The sequence below is a fragment of the Oryctolagus cuniculus genome, chromosome 18, assembly GCF_051225735.1.
Source record: "Oryctolagus cuniculus isolate XC-2025 breed Fujian yellow rabbit chromosome 18, ASM5122573v1, whole genome shotgun sequence".
NCBI lineage: Eukaryota > Metazoa > Chordata > Mammalia > Lagomorpha > Leporidae > Oryctolagus > Oryctolagus cuniculus.
Genome location: NC_142884.1, coordinates 74,237,748 through 74,257,941, shown reverse-complemented (window position 1 = coordinate 74,257,941; position 20,194 = coordinate 74,237,748). Strand labels below are relative to the sequence as shown.

The 20,194-nt window shown below is 43.1% G+C and overlaps 1 long non-coding RNA gene across 1 annotated transcript; it reads right to left on the bottom strand.

The window, feature by feature from the left end:
• Positions 1–3,609: 3,609 nt before the first annotated feature.
• On the bottom strand, positions 3,610–11,563 carry LOC149121036 (uncharacterized). The gene is made up of 3 exons (XR_016224747.1): positions 11,273–11,563; positions 6,147–6,311; positions 3,610–3,988 (listed from the first exon to the last, which is right to left on the bottom strand). It is a non-coding gene; the product is annotated as an uncharacterized LOC149121036 (long non-coding RNA).
• Between the last annotated feature and the right edge of the window lie 8,631 nt (positions 11,564–20,194).

Sequence of the window (20,194 nt, the reverse complement as noted above, 5' to 3'; positions counted from 1 at the left end):
TGAGGTTTCCAGTCAAGCCAAGGCCCAATAACCCAATGCGAGTCCCTGATGAACCTTGAGACAATCCTCACAGCCAGTTTACACGGACTTCATGCTCCCCAAGTGACACAACCCACAATGCTGAGGTGAGTGCCTACTCCTGTTTCTGAGAACAAGGCACAGGAGAAGTGGTCCTGAGGAGAGAAGGCTTCAAACCACAAAGTCCACCAACCTCACTCTTTATTCTCAGTGTCCTTCCAGGAACTTACTTTCACCCATTGTCCCACCATGAGGAGAGCAGCAGCAGCCTTTCAGTACTGCCATCCTTTCAGGGGGCATTGGCTGATTTAATCTGCCTCATGTTGACCCCTTGTCAACTCCAAGGGTATCAGCCAGCTCCTAAACCACTTTCTTCTGACATGGCGAGGGTCCCAGGCCAGGCTAATCTTGACGCCCATGTCCCTGGCAACAGTGGGTGTTCTGAGAGGGCATGACTCCAGGAGGGCTCCCAGAGCTCCTCCCTGGAACTGATGTGCTCCCTCTCTTGGGGTCACTGAGCTAGGAGGATGGGAACCTGAGGCTGTAGTAAGGAAAGTCAAAATGGAGGCGGGGTGAAAAATGGGAAGACATAGGTAAATCTCATGTCCAGAGCTCTGAATCCTTTAGTTTTTCTCTTATTTGCAAGCTGCTCCACTATGCACGTCCTCTTTTGTTTAAGCTAGTTGATGTTGGGTTTTTATAGTATGCAACAAAGGTAGTCTTGACTAATATATTCTGAGTTTCCTTCCAATAGTAAAGACACTTGAGGGAACACGACCCCTTCTTAATTTAAGCACAAGGAAGGAGTCAAAATAAAAGAAGGTACAAAGCTGCAGACTTGTAATCACTGTAGAGGATGACTACAGCGAACTGAGGAAAGCTGTCCTAAATGATAAGATGAGTAATAACTACAACTACAATGACAAGAACTAATGTTTTGGGACACTGAAGCCACAGACTTGGTGAAGCTGATCCTACCTCCCTGATCAAAGCTGACTGAAAAAAATGGACACGGCTTTGATTAAATCTAGCCAAATAGCAAAGATGAACTGAATTGAAACATCAGGCAAAACTGAAGCACAAGACTGCCATTTTGGTGCATTTCAATGGACCCAGTAAATGAAGACATGTTGTCCAAGAACTGCTAAGAGAGAGTTAGAAAGCAGGCACTTCCTTATGGAAAAGCAGAAGGAAGACAGGAAGTAACTCCCCATCCCCTCTTCAATGTCCAGCTACACACTCTCTCTTTATGTCCCGCCACAGAGCTGGACAGTGTTTTTCTGCACCTGCTTAACAACCTCCTTTTCCACTTGAGACACTCAGTTTGCATTCTGACTTGGTATAGCAGGACAAATAAACAGCCATTGCGATGGTTGGCACCAGAATATTTTTTATATGTTATATGCTTTTATAAAATTCAGCTATATTAAGAAACACACTTTGTTTCACTGCTTTTTGTAAAGAAGGCCCTAACCTGCCTTATAAGGAGATCAATAAGAGCACAATAAATTATGTATATTAGAAGTAGGCAAAGAGATGTGATAAAAGGAAGAAGATACCACAGCAGGAAGCTGTAGCCTGCAGGTTAGGTTATCACTGAGAAGTTCCCTCTGGTGAGACAGCCAAGCAAGTTTACGAACACAGTGTCAAATCTATACTTTTTTTTAAGATTTAGGAGCCAGCACTGTGGTGCAGCAGGTTAAAGCCCTGGTCTGCAGTGCAGGCATCCCATATGGGCTCTAGGTTGAGTCCTGGCTGCTCCACTTCTGATCCAGCTCTCTGCTGTGGCCTGGGAAAGCAGTAGAAGATGCCCCCAAGTCTTGGGCCCCTGCACCTGCATGGGAGACCCAGAAGAAACTCCTGGTTCCTGGTTTTGGATCAGCACAGCTCCGGCCATTGCAGCCATCTGGGGAGTGAACTGGCAGATGGAAGACCTTTCTCTCTCTCTCTACCTCTGCCTCTCTGTAACTCTGCCTTTCAAATAAATAAATAAATCATTAAAATAGATTTATTGATTTACTTAAAAGTCAGAATTACATGCCTGAAATACTCTCATGGGCTTTTCAGCCAGATCCGAATGCCTTTAGGGCTGATTCTGAGGCCAGAGTGCTATTTAGGACATCTGCCATTCTATGAGTCTGCTGAGTATCTCACTTCCCATGTTGGATCACTTTCCCCTTTATTTATTCTATCGGTTAGTGTTAGCAGGTACTAGACTTGTTTATGTGCTCCCTTTGACTCTTAGTCCTTTCATTATGATCAATTGTGAACTGAAATTGATCACTTGGAATAGTGAGATGGCATTGGTACATGCCACCTTGATGGGATTGAATTGGAATCCCTGGTATGTTTCTAACTCTACCATTTGGGGCAAGTCAGCTTGAGCATGTCCCAAATTATACATCTCTTCCCTCTCTTATTCCCACTCTTATGTTTAACAGGGATCACATTTCAGTTAATTTTCAACACTTAAGAATAACTGTGTATTTCAGGCATGGAAAGCCAAGACACTCTGGCAAAAGATCTCTGTGAGTGAGATCCCAGTGGAAAGAACAGGTCTTCAAAGAAGGAGGTACCTTTCTCTGAAGGGAGGAGAGAACCTCCACTTTGACTATGACCTTGTCTAAACAAGATAAGAGTCGGAGAACTCAGAAGGCTTCCATAGCCTTGGAAACTCATGACTGGAGCATAGGGAGATTACTGATGCCATAGACAGGAGTGTCAATTGATAAAGTCAACAACAGGAGTCACTGTGCACTTACTCCTCATGTAGGATCTCTGTCCTTAATGTGCTGTGCATTGAGATTTAATGCTATAACGAGTACTCAAACAATATGTTTCACTTTGTGTTTCTATGGGGGTGCAAACTGTTGAAATCTTTACTTAATGCATACTAACTGATCTTCTGTAAAAAAAAAAAAAAAGAAATTATTAATTCCCAACTTGACTCTCACTGGGATTAAACATGACAATAGGTCTGATCTGATTTCATCATCATTTAAAAAAAATCATCTATTATTTTTCACTTTATGTTTCTGTGTGGGAGCAAACTGTTGAAATCCTTACTTAATGTATACTAAGCTGATCTTCTGTATATTAAGATAATCGAAAATGAATCTTGATGTGAATGGAAGGGGAGAGGGAGTGGGAAAGGGGAGGGTTGTGGGTGGGAGGAACGGTATGGGGGGGAAGCCATTGTAATCCATAAGTCGTACTTTGGAAATTTATATTCATTAAATAAAAGTTAAAAAAAAAAGTCAGAATTACAGAGAGAAAGGTACAGAGAGAGATAGAGAAAGATCTTCCATCCGCTAGTTTACTTCCCAGATGGCCACAACAGCCAGTGCTGAGCCAGGACAAAACTAGGAGCCAGGAGCTTCGTCCAGGTCTCCCACATTAGCAGGAAGCTGGATTGGAAACAGAGCAGCTGAGATTTGAACCAGCGTCTATATGGGTGCTTACATCACAGAGAGTGGCTTTATCCACTATGCCACAACACCAGCCCCCAAATCTACACTTTCAATTTTATACTTAACACAGATAGGCATCTTCCATACCACCAAACTTTAATAAAGTCTGTCAATGCATGTGTACAAGTTAAAAAAATAAAACAAAGTAACAGGGCGAGTACCATGTTCAAGCTGGCACAAATATGAGAAAAGAGGATATTGGAATGGGGTGGGGGGTAAGGTATGAGATGTGCATGAAATCACTAGCAGTAGAAGCTAGAGATAGGAGACCCACCATCCTACTCAGATTTTCACAGAATTTGGGGGGAGAACACAGATTTTTCATATGATTTGGAATACAAGTCCTTAGAGAAATCACCCAAAACCCTAGGCTTCCAAAGCCCTTTGCCAGTGACGCTGACTTGAATGCCAGGCAGTATTTTCACACGCCTTACAGACTCATAAACTTGAGCTCTTTGAGGACGGGGTAGTGTCATTCATCCCAGTGCCTGACATAATACCTGGAACATGTTTTTGAAATCAATAATAAACTTAATTTTTTAGAACAGCGTTAGAGTTACAGAAAACTTGCAAAGACAGTATAGGTTCCCTAAATCTCACACCCAACTTCTGCTATTATTAACAGCTTCCATCAGTATAGTAAATTTGTCACGATTAATGAACCAATGGTCATACATTATTAACTGAACCCCATACTTTATTTAGATTATTTTAGTTTCCACCTAATGTCCTTTTACTGCTCCCGGCTTCCATCCAGGATACCACATTATATTAGTCATCACGTCTTTTTAGGCTCCTCTCAGCTGTGACAGTGTCTCAGCATTGCCTTGTTTTTGATGACTTTGGCAGTCTGGCAATACTGGTCAGGTATTTCATAGAATGTTTCACAGCCAGGATGTATCTAATATTTTTCTCATGATTAGTCCTAGGTTTTGGAGTGGAAGACCACAAAAGTAAAGTGCTTCCCTCATCTCATCACGTCAAGAGTGCACGCTAACAACATGACTTTTCACTGTTAATTTCCTCACTTGACGGAGTCTGTGTTTGCCTGGTTTCTCACTGTGAAGTTATTTCCCCCTCCCTTCCCTTCCATAATTTACTCTTTGGAAGAAGTTGTGACACATAGCCCACAGTAAAGGACTGGGGAATTTGCTCCGCCTCCTTTGGGCAGTATTATCTATATAAATTCTTTGGACTTCCTCTGCATAAGATATGTGTGTATCCAGCAGACTCCTAGAATGACATTCGCAGTAAATAAGACTCTGACCTCAGGATCAAACCTTAAGGCTTCCTGGTCAGGCTGAAAGGCCTGCAAGAACATTTCAGGTATGGAAAGATAAGACTCTCTGACAAAAAAAAAAATTCCTACATGGAGGATCTCTGTGAGACCTCAGAGAAAAGAAGGGTCATCAAAGAAGGAAACACTCTTCTCTGAAGGGAGAGGAGAAGATCCACTTTGCTTATGGCTGTGTCCAAATACCAATGGAGTCTAGGGTCACAAAAGGCTTCCATAGCCTTGGCAGCCCATGGCAAGAGCCTCAGATGATCACTGATGTCATAAAAAAAGAGTGTTAATTGTTAAAGGAACAACAGTAGTCACTGTGCACTTGCTCCCCATGTAGGACCTCTGTCCCTATTGAATTGTAATATGAGAATGGACTGCAAATTCTCTCTCCAAACTGTACTCTATATGTTGTGTGTGGGCGTGGGTGCAAATTGTTGAAGTCTATGATTAGCATAGAGTTGGTCCTCTGTATATAAAGACATACTATAAAATGAACCATAATGAAGAAGGAGATGGGAGAGGGAATGGGAGGTGGGATGGGAGCTGGGGGGGCGGGTATGGGGGAAAGAACCACTATATTCCTAAAGTTCTATCTATGTAAAAATGCATTCATTAAATAAAACTTTTTTAAAAAGATATGTGTATATAGTCTCCCTTATTTATGTATTCAATCATTTACATCAGAATGGACACATGAATATTGATTTTATACCCAGAGTTATTAGCTAATATTTTATTTAATTGATGAAATGTTTCCACCTTTGGCCATTGGGAGGTTTTTCAGTTGGCTCCTATGTCCCTTTGAGATCACCAATCATTGTGAGGATGGGGGTGGGGAGTGTTGTTAGGTTTTGTTAGGGAGAATTGGGATTTCTGTTTATTTTACATGGGGTTTTTGTTGTTGTCATTTTTGAGAACTTCCTTATTTTTTGGCACACAGATGCTCTAGGCTTTACTGGCCAAGTCTTAGACTTCCTGGGGCATCTCATATTCAGTGATTGATGGAAGTGTGATGTAAAGGCTCACCCGTTTCAGATCAATCAAGGTCAACTGTGATGGATTATCATACATATGCTCAAAGCTCCTCAGGCTTTCCCAGGCCTACATCACTGATGTTCAACTTTTCCCTCTACCCAATCTTGTTTCCTTCTTCTCCACTGACAGGTGCTGACTTCTGATAAATATCCTGTACACCAAACTCTACCTTGGTGCCTACTTCCAATAACCCAACATATGACTCTCCTTATAAAGTGAACTCATTTTCCACAGCACTTCATGAATGACAGGATAGATTTTTTTTCTACTAGATCAGCTTCACAAAAAAAAAAAAAAAAAGGGCATGGAGGGAGAACAATAGAAAAATTTTTTCTCACCATTTTGTTATCACTTGAGAATGCTCAATTTTGGCGCATGGTTGCAGGAATAGATGTATTTGACATTATCACTCGATAGAGATTCTTCCAAAGCTCCTTGCCCCACGTGGTAAGGTAATGCAGCCACACTAACAGAGATGCTGGGACTATGAAAATGCCTGGCTCCTATTTGTCGATAAGAGTGGAATTCAAATGGAAAGATGTTACAACCAGAAATCCTCTTCTCAAAGCAGCACCAGACAAGAAGCCAAAGGTTACAAAAATGAAACTCAATCAGTAAAAGGGTTATCAGGATCCAATGAAACAGAGTGCTACCACCCTGAACAGTATCTCACAGATCAATATGCATGTTCAGTAAATACTTTCTGGATGAATTAATGAATACTAATTTGGAATCAGTAGCTCTGGCCTCTGGTCTCATATTTTGGACACATGGTATACTACTGAGGGCAAACTAAAACTGTGAAATGGGCCATTTTCTCTTCCATGAATTCAACTCTGAAGCATTCCACACACTGACACTCTATATATTGAACTTCATAAATCAGAGCTTTTTTACATCTGTAGATGTAAATATAATTCAGAGTATCATTGCTGGCTAACATATTTCCATTTTAGCAGTATCCCCATCTTTGAAGGCAGAGCAATGTTTATGAATATCTCTTCTAATTTTGTTCTTATTAGGTTACAAACATGAATGGATAAATAAAAATGAAGGTGCTAATGCCCATGATAGAAGCATAGATCTCATTAACTCAATACAGTTGCAGCAGATAGAAATCACTGGGCCTATGGAAAGTAATAATTCATTAGCCTTAATCAGATGCTCATTGACTTCAGGCTGGTCAACCTTGTGCTCTGCTATGAAGGGAAAAATTAAATGAAAGGACATGTATGAAATCTATACTCATAAATCATCCAGGTTGATAACTAAAAGGCAAGATGTAATTAGGGATGGTAGAATGGTTTCACCTCTCTGGTTACAGAAGTTACATGGAATCTTGTTAAGTTTTATACATTTGACTTTTGCTCAAGTTTCAGAACATAATGCACAAAATCAGGGAGATGGTTCAATTACTGCATAGGCTACTAGTCTTACAGAGTCATACGTCTCACCCTACACAATAAAATCTGGGGTTGGGTTTCAGTCCGTTATATTTAAATAAACCTTGTTATTTTGTAAGTATAAGTATACTGATGGTTTTGTTGACCTAACACAAATATGTATAAGGATAGGGAAAGATACAGGTTATGAGGATGCATATAGAAACATATGCCTAATTACTTTGACAAACTCCTTTTTCTGTAATGCAGTCTATGAGGAAGGATGTTCAGAAACAAAGAAGAAAGTATGGAAAAAATAATGGGATAGTGAAGAGAGAAAGGGGGAAGCAGACTCCTAGGTCCAGTGCCCAGCCCTTCTCTTCAGACTGACCATGTCCCTTTCTTCAGTACTAGATCAATCATCTTAGTATTTTTTTCTTTTACCTCTTACTCAACAATTCATCATGAAGGCATGAACCCAGTTACCCTAGGATCATTTATTTTAGACAGGATTTGGGTTCCCAGTCACTCCATGTGGAGAGATTCAAGCCTAGAAGGTGAAGAAAGCTCAGCCTTTGACCTGACCACACCCTGGTCGTCTGGGGCCAATGGAGAGAAGAGGATGGTGGCCTTTTACCACATCTTTTCAATGAAATGCTAGATGCAATGCAGCCATTTAAATATTTTCTTAAATACTGAAATCCTTTATTGTCAGCATGATCCAATATTTTACTGATGACAAGAAAGCATTCTGAAGAACACACAATAGGCATTTATTTTTTCATTTGAAAATTCAACATTCATGGTTTGGGCAATTTATGAGAGACCTTGGAGGACCGCCACATGAAGCAATTCATAATTTTGCTAAAGCAAAATGGACTCACCTCTACTATAAGCTGGTGTGTTGCAACCTATTTTTCCAATGAGGTACCATGGGAAATAGTCTGCCCACCAATGCTGAGCAATGGCTCGCTTCCCCACCTGCAGTAGACTGCTCTTGTCACCCTCCCTCTCTTTCTCGCTGAGAGCCCCTGAGTGTCGTCCATGACAGCAGTAGATCCAATCCCTACTTCATCCATTCCCTTTATGTCTAAGTATTGCCCTATGAACCCAGTTCTGACTAAAGAGATGTAAGAGGAGGCCATTTGGAAAACTTGTAGGAAAAAAAATGTGCTTTCCCATCAAAGGGACACATACAGCACAAACCATCACTGACACTTTCCTGCCTTTAACATGGCCAAGAAGTCTAAGGTTCTGGCAGCCTTCATGCAACCATGAGGCAAGGAGTAACAGAGAAGGTTGGGTCTAGGCTTTTATAGAAGGGTTATCCTGAAGCGAAAGCAACAATTAACACAGAAAGAATTGCAGTGACAATAGGTCTTGGCATTTTAGAGACACTGAACCAACACTTCAACACTTCTAGACTACTAGAATGCATGAGAAAAATAAAATTCTATCTTAAGTCATTGTGAGTCAGTATATCTGCTTCATATGGCCAAATACAAGTACATTATTCATAAAAACAAAAAGACCATCAAGATCCAGGGAAACCTGGTGACTCTGAGACAAGAACACAGTGAGTGTGTGTAAACAAACGGTAACCCCCATGACACTTCTGAGAAAACTCTACACATATCATGGAACTCTCAGCTAAACAGGAACTCCAACTAGGCAGACATGAAGATTACTCTTCTATACAAAGGGCAATAAAATTCAGCTCAATTAAACTAACAGTGCTGGAAGCACCTACTATAGGAGAGAAGCTGGGGACAAAAAAAGGAGTAAATGTCATGGCCACTAAGATATCATATGCCATGATAAGACAGTAAGCTGATAATTCAGGAGAATTCATTCCAGGTAGAGATGTAACGAATTCTTCTTGCCTTTGGAGTTGCAATGTATCTCTGTCTGTATCACCAAGCCAGATGCTGTTTACTGTACCTCATGCTGGGGGTTTGGGGGTGGATAAGCTCGTTAACTTACTATTCATCCTCAGTCTATGCCATTCTTCAAGCTGGATGCCCAGCCTGGATGTCAACATTTTACAAATAACAATTGAAGTTGTCAGTTATCTTGATGAGCAGCACTCCAGTGAAAGAACAGCATAATTGGGGGGTGAAGTGTTAGTGAGCTAATTTTTTTAACCAGCAACAGGAACAAAACATCTTTCTGGGGATAATGTATTTACTGTTATTATTTGGTGTGTAGCACATAAGTCCTAAATAATACAAAAGTGAAAATATCAAATTCCTCAGCTTTTAGGAGAGGCAGACCATATAATCTCCTAGGTTTCAAAAAATACAGAGATTCACAGAACCATATTTCTTTCTTTCTTTTGTTTCTTTCTGCCTGGTTTTAAACAGAAAAAAAATCTGGTGCTTATTTTTCTTGGGTATTTGTATGCTTAAATACAAGGCAGCAAGACTATAAAAAGACCTCAGTGTTAAAGCCTCAAGGCAATGATGATATGAATTTAAATGATCTATGGCATTGTCCTCTCACACACTGGATGGATCATTATTAAGTCAACCAAAATGTAATTTCTAGTATCCTTCTCATTCCTCCAGGTCTATCAATCTAAGATTCCAGCAATTTGCCAAATCCTGATCTTCCTTTAAAAACCAACTCAGATGCCACAACCCCAGTGAAGCCTTCTCTAGCCGCCCCCCAAGCAGTGCTAACATTTCTTTTCTCCTAATGTCCATCTGTCTTCTGCCTTTTCTCCTGTTTGCCCCTTCTGAAGCCACATTCTATTTGCTGGTCTGACTTGCAATAGTGAGGTCCTCTGAGATACAGACTGAATTTATTCACCTTTGTATCCCAGGGCCTTGTACACTTTCTGGCACATGAACACCCTCAGTAAGTGATTGCTAAATGGGAAAAAGAGAGAATGACAATAGAAAGAGGGGACATCCTGGTGGGTGACTACTCTCAAAAGAGCTCCATGGTAGAGTAAGGGCAAAAGGCTCCAAATAATCCCAGCAGAGGGCAGCAGAGAGCTTAGGAGCAGGAACTTAGGGAAGGATGACTAATTCCCAGGAAGAACTTCCTGGAATTACAGATGAAAAAGACCACATAGCAGAGTAGGGAAAACAAGCCCGGTGACACCAAAAATCAGGGAACGCAGCATTGTCATATGCAGTGGGATACACAGGTAGGATACCAAATCTGACAGAAGTGTTTGAGGACATTAAGAAACAAAAGGGACCCACATAGTGAGTCCAAGATTCTTGGAGTAGATTGTGTTGTGTGAGCTAAGACCTCATTGACAGTTCCACAGCCCTGGCCCCAGCAGGGGTTGTCCCTCAAGTGATCTCAAGGTCTTGGTAGTCAGGAGGGAAGAAGAGAGGGCAAAGTCTGAGAATTTGCGTTTCTAGCAAGCTCTCAGGTGACACTGACGCTGTTAGTCTTGCACTCCCATTTGAGAATCACACAGTCTGGATCACTAATCAGAAGCCAGGACTTTGGTGAGATAGAAAGATTGATTGTCAGAGGCAGGAGTTGAGCGAAGAGAGAAACCCTGAATAACAAGGAGACGTTTCTGCTGCTCAGCTCAAAAATCAAAGAGCACAGGACCTGAGTGGAAGAGGGGGAACAGCTGTATTTTGAAATAAACCAAGCTTCCCCCTTACCCCTCTTGAAACTGAAGCAAGTCACACCTGATTTCACCACTCAGGACTAAAACACATGACTCCCTATCAACTGCAAAAGCCTCTCAACTGGCCCAACTACCACCTAATCCAATCAAGTGCCCTCTCATTGAACAAAATCCCAAAGCTCAATTATCCACAGGCAGAAAAGTAGAAACAAACCCAAACTCATACTCAAACCCACAGAATTTTGGTACTGGATTGCATTTTATTGTTACAAAGTGTGATCTATGGACTACATTATTAAAAACTCATTAAAATGCAGAATCTTAACCCCTACTCTAGACCTACTGTATCAGAATATACATTTTTAACAAAATCTCCCTTGCATCACTAAATTTTAGCATTGTCTCCACCATCTAGGCATTGCCTGCATTTCCAACCATAACCCAAGACCCTTTCCACCCAGACAACCATGTTCGTCATACCAACCTTCCTCCTGCTCCTCAAATAAGCCAGGTTCACTCATCATGCAGAGTCTCAGTTCTATCTGTCTGTCTGGAACCATGCTGGATTTTCTTAACATCCAGATCTTGATTTAAAAATCAGCTTTTCAGAGAGGCCTTCCCTCAGTACCCAAAGCAAATGAAATATCTGAGCTCTCTCAAACATGATGCAATGTTGCTTCCGTGCCTCCCCCCATTGTTCGCGACACCTTGAGCATGCATTAGAATCACCTGGGAACTTGTTAAAACACAGATCCCTGTGCCCAGCCAGATTCAATGGATCTAGGCAGAGTCTGAGAATTTGCATTTCTAGCAAGCTCTCAGGTGACACTGATGCTATTAGTCTCGCACTCCCATTTGAGAATCATTCACACTGTCTCTTATAAGAGGTGGTGATATTTTTCTTTATGTCTTTTTCTATAGAATTATCTCAACTCCTCCAGTTCCATGACAGAAGGAAGTTTGTATGAGAAATCTGCTCACCCTGTATCTCTAGTGAATACTAGGTGCCTTTGAATATTTCTTGAATAAAGAACAAATCGATTAGGAACCAATTCTTTTCATTATGAGTTTTATATCATTTTTGGACATAATCTACTTTAGCAACAACTTTGCAATATATCCTGTACTGATAGGTAATCAGCCATGAGATTGGTATCCATCAACCATAGTTCAACTAACAAAACTGTAAGCTACATGCAGAGTTGACTGTATTTTATCTACGTCTCTCTGATTGACAGTATTTAGGTTGTAAACTTCATTAGTTCATCTTTTATATGAGGACAAAGATAACCATCTAGTACCCTACTGAAGAAATAGCCACTTCTTTTAACAACAGGAATTCAGCGGTATTCTCTTTAAATTAAGTACAACACCCTTACATACAAAATTGAAAAGGAGAAAGTAAACAATATCACATATTCATCCAGGAGAAAGTAAACAATGCCATATATTCATACAGCCACTCTTTCATACTCTGCAAAGTAGTATTTCTCATATACATCAGAACTAAATACTTCATCATAAGGCTTAACTAATCATTATGAATACATCTCAATAATAAGAGTAAGAGGGTGCCTATATTGCTAATAAAAGTATGGTTAACCTAATGATTGATTTGAGCTTGCCTCTAAGGAGACTTATCAAATCACATGTTCCTAAAGTTACTGATGGGATCAGCACATTGTCCAGTCCCTCTGTCACCCCTCTATCTTCAAATCACAAGCACTGCTGCTGGAACCGTCCCATTTATGAGTCTACTGATAACTGTGTTAATCTGCTGCTCCTGTCAAAACCACCACCTCCCCTTCCTATCCTGTTCCCCCTGACAGGCTTCTACCTATACCTGGCTCTTAGTCCCCACCAGACTATGGATTTCATTTTCTCTGAGAGCCAGATTTGTTTTCATGTCTTTAATGATGAGGCAGAAATCCTCCCTGCATAATAAAGAGCCATAATCAAAAACCAGGTTTGCGACTAACTTCACTGGGTTGGTCACTGGGGGGAGCACCTGGGGAGATGGAAGGTGAGAGGAGTGGCCTTGTTAATTAAGCCAGATTCAAGGTGTTTGGAGTCAAGTGCAAGCATCTGAGGCTAAATGTCAAAGTCAAGGAGCCAGCTCATAGAATGAAAAACTCTCTGTCAGAATGCTGACAAGCAAAGACAGCAGGGACTGGGGAAACACTGGCTCTCTGTGGTTCAACCGTGTCACAGCCATCCTTCCTGAGTGCTAAGGACCAGGATCTGCTTGAAGAAAGCAGGTGTCCCGTGAGATCGGCTCCTTCCTGACTACACTTGTAAGACATTAGTGAATGCACTGACACAGGTGGAAATAAGCATCTAAAATGAACGCTTCATCACAAGTCAAGGGCTGAGACAAAAATCAAAGGCAATATTAGGGCAGGCACTGTGGCACAGTGGGTTAATCCTCCACCTGCGGTGCCAGCATCCCATATGGGCACTGGTTCTAGTCCCGGCTGCTCCTCTTCCAATCCAGCCCTCTGCTATGGCTTGGGAAAGCAGTAGAAGATGGCTCAAGTCCTTGGGCCCCTGCACCCACATGGGAGACCGGCAAAAGCTTCTGGCTTCCAATCGGCGCAGCTCCGGCCATTGCAGCCATTTGGGGAGTGAGCCAGTGGACGGAAGACCTTTCTCTCCCTCTCACTGTAACTCTGCCTCTCAAATAAATAAATAAAATGTTTTTAAAAAGACAATATTAATTCAATAAAGCCAATTTGAAGGCTTTGAAGTTTCACTTTTGCTTTATTAATTACAAAACATATTGACTTGATTCTTTTTTTTTTTTTTAAGATTTATTTGAAATACAGAGTTGCAGAGAGAGGCAGAGCCAGAGAGAAAGAGAGAGAGGTCTTCCATCTGATGGTTCACTCCCCAGATGACCGCAATGGGTGGAGCTACACCAATCCAAAGCCAGGAGCTTCTTCCAAGTCTCCCACATGGGTGCAGGGGCGTACGGACTTGGGCCATCTTCCAGTGCTTTCCTGGGCCACAGCAGAGAGCTGGATCAGAAGTGGAGCAGCCAGGACTTGATTCAGTGCCTATAAAGGATGCCGGCGCTGCAGGCTGGGGCTTTAACCCGCTGTGCCACAGTGCCGGCCCCTTGACTTGATTCTAAATTGAAGTTACTTCGTGTTATTTTTAAACATGTTGCTTTGGTTTTCAAGACAGAAAAAAAAAAACAATATTTGTATATAGGAACCGACTAATGAGCATTAGTTCTGGATTTTGATGCTTGGTTTCTTTTCTAGGTGGGGCTTGTTGGTTCATGTAAAATAAACATTCAGCTGACTCTGAATCATTTATTTTTGTCCTTTTTTATACCCACAACAGCCCTATGAAGTAGGCAGAGCATATATTATTAATCTTTACTACTCTGTTTTACAGTGTAAAACACTCAAACTCAGAGATAACAATGACTTGCCTAAGATTCCAGCTATGAAGTAGTGGAGCTTGGACCCCAGTGGTGCTGGGAAGGGAGCTCTGGGGACAAAAATTCCACCAGTGAGTTCAGCTACTGGCCATCAGCACAGCCTTGGGGTAGCCTCTTCCATGGTTTCTTCGATTGGGTGTGCTCCCTGGCAGCCTTATTTCTGGCCAATGAGCCTAGAGCTCTGCCTGCCTTCTCACATACCTCACTGTCAGCTTCCACAACTCCTTCTCTTTACTTTCAGGTGCCATAAAAGATCCTTTTTCCAACCCAAATGATGCTGGTAACTTCAGCTTCAGCTGCAAATGGTTCTTAAACTGAAACTGCTCTGGTGGTTGGTGTAGAGGAAACAAAACTTTAGATCTTTATTGGATATTCTCTGGGTTTCATTTGTGATGGTGTGATCTTTTCCTTCTCTCTAGGCCCATCCTAACGTTATCTTGCTTTTAAGAGGTGGCGCTGACAAAGCATGGGTGTCAGAATGGACATCCAGTAATATAGGTCAGTGTGGAAAGGAGGAGACAGACTCTGAGCATCATCACAAACAGTGGCTGTGCCATACAATCAGCGTCAGCAATACAAAAGGTTTAGTTTCAAGGTCGAAAGCCACCAGGAGCACAACACCAGCCATTCTTGAGTACAGTCATATGGAACTGGATAGTGGACAAGCTTAAATAGGTCCCTAGCAGAAACCTGAATTGTGGCAAGGAGGGGTTAGGGACAAGAAGAAAGAGAGAGGGTACAAGAGGACAGTTAAGGAATAAACATGTGGGCTGGCCCCAAAATCCAGGTTTGAAGAATCTAAGAGCCTTGAGAGACAGGAAGTTTATGGAAGTTGAAGACTAAAGAGGCATTAACCCAAAATCTTCTACCTATGGCCTCAGTACAACTCGAATATAGAGTGCAGGGCCGACCGTGCCACAGTAGGTTAATCCTCCGCCTGCGGTGCCAGCATCCCATATGGGCGCAGGTTCTAGTCCCGGCTGCTCCTCTTCCAATCCAGCTTTCTGCTGTGGCAGGGAAAGAAGTGGAAGATGGCCCCTGCACCCATGTGGGAGACCCAGAAGCTGCTCCTGGCTCCTGATAAGCTCAGCTCCAGCTGTTGCGGCCATTTGGGGAGTGAACCAATGGAAGGAAGACCTTTCATTCTGTCTCTCCCTCTCACTGTCTATAACTCTACCTCCCAAATAAATAAATTAAAAATAAAAATCTAAAAAGAAAACAGAGTACAAAGCCTCACTGGAATATTCTTTTGTACTCTGTGTGTTTGAAGACATGCAAAGGAAGACAGCATAAAATGTTTAATTAAAACTATCACATACACACCCACACACACATGTCTACCTATGAGTGCATGTGTGAGTGTTCACACAGACACCAATCTCAGGTAGATGGAAGCTATACCTATAACCCTTTCATCCACTAATATAGAAAAGGAAATTTTGAATTGTGGATTATAGCTTCTGCCTCCTTAATAGAACCATATTATATTCCTGGATGAGCTGTCAAACAGCCTGATAACACTGTTTAAAATTCACAATTGGGCATATGTTTCAATTTGATTTGAGAAATAACAAAGCCCATTATAACCAGTGATACGCTACTTATCTTGCTACTTCCTCCTTGGTTGTCAGTGTTTTTTTTTTTTTTTTTTTTTTTGAAATGCCTGTGCTACAGGCACAGTATTCCGATTACGATATCAGACTGCCTGAAAGCAAATGCTGCGAATGACAACTTAGTCTAAGAAAACTAAAGTCCTCTTAGCCCAGGGTTAAGAAGCCAGTTAGGAAGTCCTCCACAGACACAAGAAACTGAAGCAGAGAGTTGCATTCCTAAAAGGTAGCCTGACCTGTCTGGAAATGTGAGTTAGTATAGACCAATGCCTTTTGTAGAGACACATATTCAGGTACCTTTACTCTTACCAAACCCCATTTCTCATTGAAACAGATAGGGATGGTTTTATGTTTGTAAAGATGAAAAGCAATAATTTTTGTTGCTTCTTTTCTCATTTCAATTTGTATTACATAGATTATATGCAGATACACTCATGCTGTAAAAGATTCAAACAGCCAACACGACATCTAAAGCATGAATGATCCCCTTCCCTAGTCTTTGATGACTACCCTTCATGTTATTTTTAAATGCATTTACTTGCATGTGTGATTACTTTTTTTAACACACAAGGGATCACCTTTTTTTTTTTTTTTTTTTTTTTTTTTTTTTTTTTTTTTTTTTTTTGACAGGCAGAGTGGACAGTGAGAGAGAGAGAGAGAGAGACAGAGAGAAAGGTTTCCTTTGCCGTTGGTTCACCCTCCAATGGCCATCGCGGCCGGCACAGTGCGGCAGGCGCACCGCGCTGATCCGATGGCAGGAGCCAGGTGCTTCTCCTGGTCTCCCATGGGGTGCAGGGCCCAAGCACTTGGGCCATCCTCCACTGCACTCCCTGCCAACAGCAGAGAGCTGGCCTGGAAAAGGGGCAACCGGGACAGAATCCAGCGCCCCGACCGGGACTAGAACCCGGTGTGCCGGTTCGGCAAGGAGGAGGATTAGCCTAGTGAGCCGCGGCGCCGGCCGGGATCACCTTCTGTCAGCTCTCTGTGACTTGCTTTTCTACTTTAACAACACATCCCAGAAACTGTTCCATCTCAACACACACTGCTACCTTATTCTTTGTAATGGCTGCATATTACTGCATAAGAAAGGTATCTGATAACTGACTGACTATGCACTTAATTATTGGCATGTCATGCTGCCTCCAATTTTTTGCTATTATGGCCAATGCTAACATGAGTTTCAATGTACATAGATCTTTATAAACCATATGACTGGCCAGCGCCGCGGCTCAATAGGCTAATCCTCCGCCTTGCAGCGCTGGCACACCAGGTTCTAGTCCTGTTCGGGGCGCCGGGTTCTGTCCCAGTTGCCCCTCTTCCAGGCCAGCTCTCTGCTGTGGCCAGGGAGTGCAGTGGAGGATGGCCCAAGTGCTTGGGCGCCTGTACCCGCATGGGAGACCAGGAGAAGCACCTGGTTCCTGGCTTCAGATCAGCACAGTACGCCGGCCACAGCGGCCATTGGAGGGTGAACCAACCGCAAAAGAAGACCTTTCTCTCTGTCTCTCTCTCTCACTGTCCACTCTGCCTGTCTAAAAAAAAAAAAAAAAAAAAAAAAAGATTTAAGGGTTTTGGTAAAAAGTCTCCTAGAAATGGATTGCTGTATCAAAAAATTATGTGAATTTTAAATTTTGATTAATACCAAATAAGTGCCTTCCCAATAAGGCTTGTGCATGCATATGTCCAATGTAGGAGAATGCATTCCAACTGTATTGTTGTAAAGACCTGGCATCGATCTTCTGAATTCTGACATTCTAATGAATAATCATTAGTGATTTATTTATCAAGTGTATTTTAATTTTCATAACAACATTTTTGGGTAAGTATATTTCAGTAAATGTTTTCAGCATTTTTTTCTCCTTTTGAAAATTTCCCAGTATTTCTTTTTCTGCATGTTTTACTGAAGGGTTTACCACTTATAGTTACTAACAAGAGGTATTTATTGGATTTTAACATATTTCTTATGTACACTGAAAATATTTATCTTAGTCATCCGTTCACAATGACCCTTTAGCATAAGTTTTATTAATTTCCCTTAAAATTTGTGATTAATATTCTTATCTTAGGTCATCAAATTTCTATGTTTTGTGGTTATGTAAGATGGTAATATTGGAGGAAGGTGGGAGAAGGGTTTATAGGAACTCTCTACTATACTTGCAACTTCAATGTAAATAAAAATTATTTCAAAATAAGGACATAGGTGTGGGGAGCAATCCGGACTAGACTAAGTTACTCGAATTAAGACTTATTCTATGCATCTGCTCTCCCACAACATGGCGTTGGGAGAGAAGTAAACAGCTTCCGCACAGCTGCCTCCAGTTCAACTAATAAACTGTAGGACTTGCTCCTGATTGGAGAGCAGCGTACTCGGCGTGTGGGCAGCCGAGTTGGGATTGGCGGAGGAGGACCATAAAGGAGGAGAGAGACGGCATGCACGGGGGAACATCTATGGGGAACATCTAGCTGAAGGAACACCTGTGCAGCCCCCGAGAAGAGCCGGCCGGCGGTGTGCCGCTCCCCTGCGGAAGTGGGGAATGCGGCCAGGGGGAACTGCCCTTCCACGGAGGTGGAAGGGATAGTAGCCAACCCGGGAAGAACCAGCAGCAAACCCGGGGAGGGCCGAGCAGACGAAAGAACAGCGCAGGGTCCTGTGTCGTTCCTCCACGAAGAGGGGGAGCGACATAATGGTGCCGAAACCCGGGAAGAACCAGCAGCAAACCCGGGGAGGGCCGAGCAGACGAAAGAACAGCGCAGGGTCCTGTGTCGTTCCTCCACGAAGAGGGGGAGCGACATAATGGTGCCGTGACTCGGATAGGAAACCTGACTCGGATAGGAAACTTAGGACGGATATGAAACTTAGGAGGGAAGAAACGGGAAGAAGCAGGAAAATACCGGAGAGAGAGACTAGCGAAGAGCCTAGGGAAAAGCCGGACGAGAAAGGTGCCGGAAGAAGCTATTGAAAGCCTAGGCATAGACTTGGATATGGACTGTGGGAAAGAAGTTAGGATTGAAAGCGAAAGTGAAAGCTTTCATAGACTCGGATGCGGACTATGGCGGGGAAGCTAGGAGATTGAAAGCGAAAGTGAAACCTGGAGGAGGCTTGGACTCGGATACGGACTGTGGGAAAGAAGTTAGGATTTAAAGTGAAAGCAAGAAGAAACTTAGACTCAGATACGGACTGCAGGTTGAAAGTGAAAGTGAAACCTATAAGAAACTTAGACTTGGATACGGACTGTGGGGAGAGGCCAGGAGAAATGAGGGAGGAATATTGTTGGAAGAAAACTTAGGGAAACACACCGGGTAGAGAAAAATGTTAGGGAGGATGAAGCCGCGAGTGCAGGCCAAGCCATCTTGGAATTCTTCAAGTCACCCCGGGGAGCAAGAGGCGAAGATCTGGAACCAGAGGCAGCGACGTGGGCCGCCAGGATTCGCCAGGTTAGTCCGGGGAACTTGGACTGAATGCCGGTGGTGGCGGAAACATTCGCGGAAGCCGCCGCGTGCAGAGAGAGCACGGGGCGTGAATAGATGGGGAACGCCGGGGCTGGCGCGAGGCCGTGGTGCAGGCGCGAAGTGCGTGGAGACCGCGGAGCGTGCGCGCAGAGCCGGGAACCCGCCGGTGGGGCGAGGCGCCGGGAAGCCGCGCAAAGCCGGGAAGCCGCGCAGATCGGAGAAGCGCGGGCTGAAGCGGCTCAGAGCCGGGAAGCCGCCGAGAAGCAGTCTCGGGGCGGGCGCTGGAAAGCCGCAGGGATAAGAGAAACAGAAGTTTAGAAGATGAGAGAAATAGGAATGCTGGAAGATAGAAGTAAAATGGGAGAAATAGGAATGCCCGGAGATAGAGAAATAGAGAAATAGAAAGGCCTCCCTACAATACCACAATTAGAAGGCTTGGATTCGGTCTGCCCGATTAGTGAGGCGATGAGCACCTGGGCGGCCAGCAGCTTGTGCGCCGCAGGTCACCGAAGACAGGCACGAATTAACATCAGTAAGGCTTCCCCACAATGTAACAATTAGGAGGCTTGGATTCGGTCTGCCTGATTTAAGGCGGTAAGCGCCAGCAAGCAGCTCGACCAGAGTATGAGCTGCAGGTCACCGAAGATAGGCACGAACCAACACTAATAAGTCTCCCCCACAATAAGGCAATGAGAAGGCTTGGATTCGGTTTGCCTGATAGAGCTTGTAAGCCCCTGCAGGCAGAGCAAAGCATGCGCTGCAGGGCACCGAACACAGGCACACATCAGCGCCTAAAAACCTCCTCACAACATGGCGAAGAGAGGACCCGGATTCGGTTTGCCTGATAGGACTTGTAAGAGCCTGTGGCAACTCTAGCAAGTAGAACAGAGTGTGTGCCGCG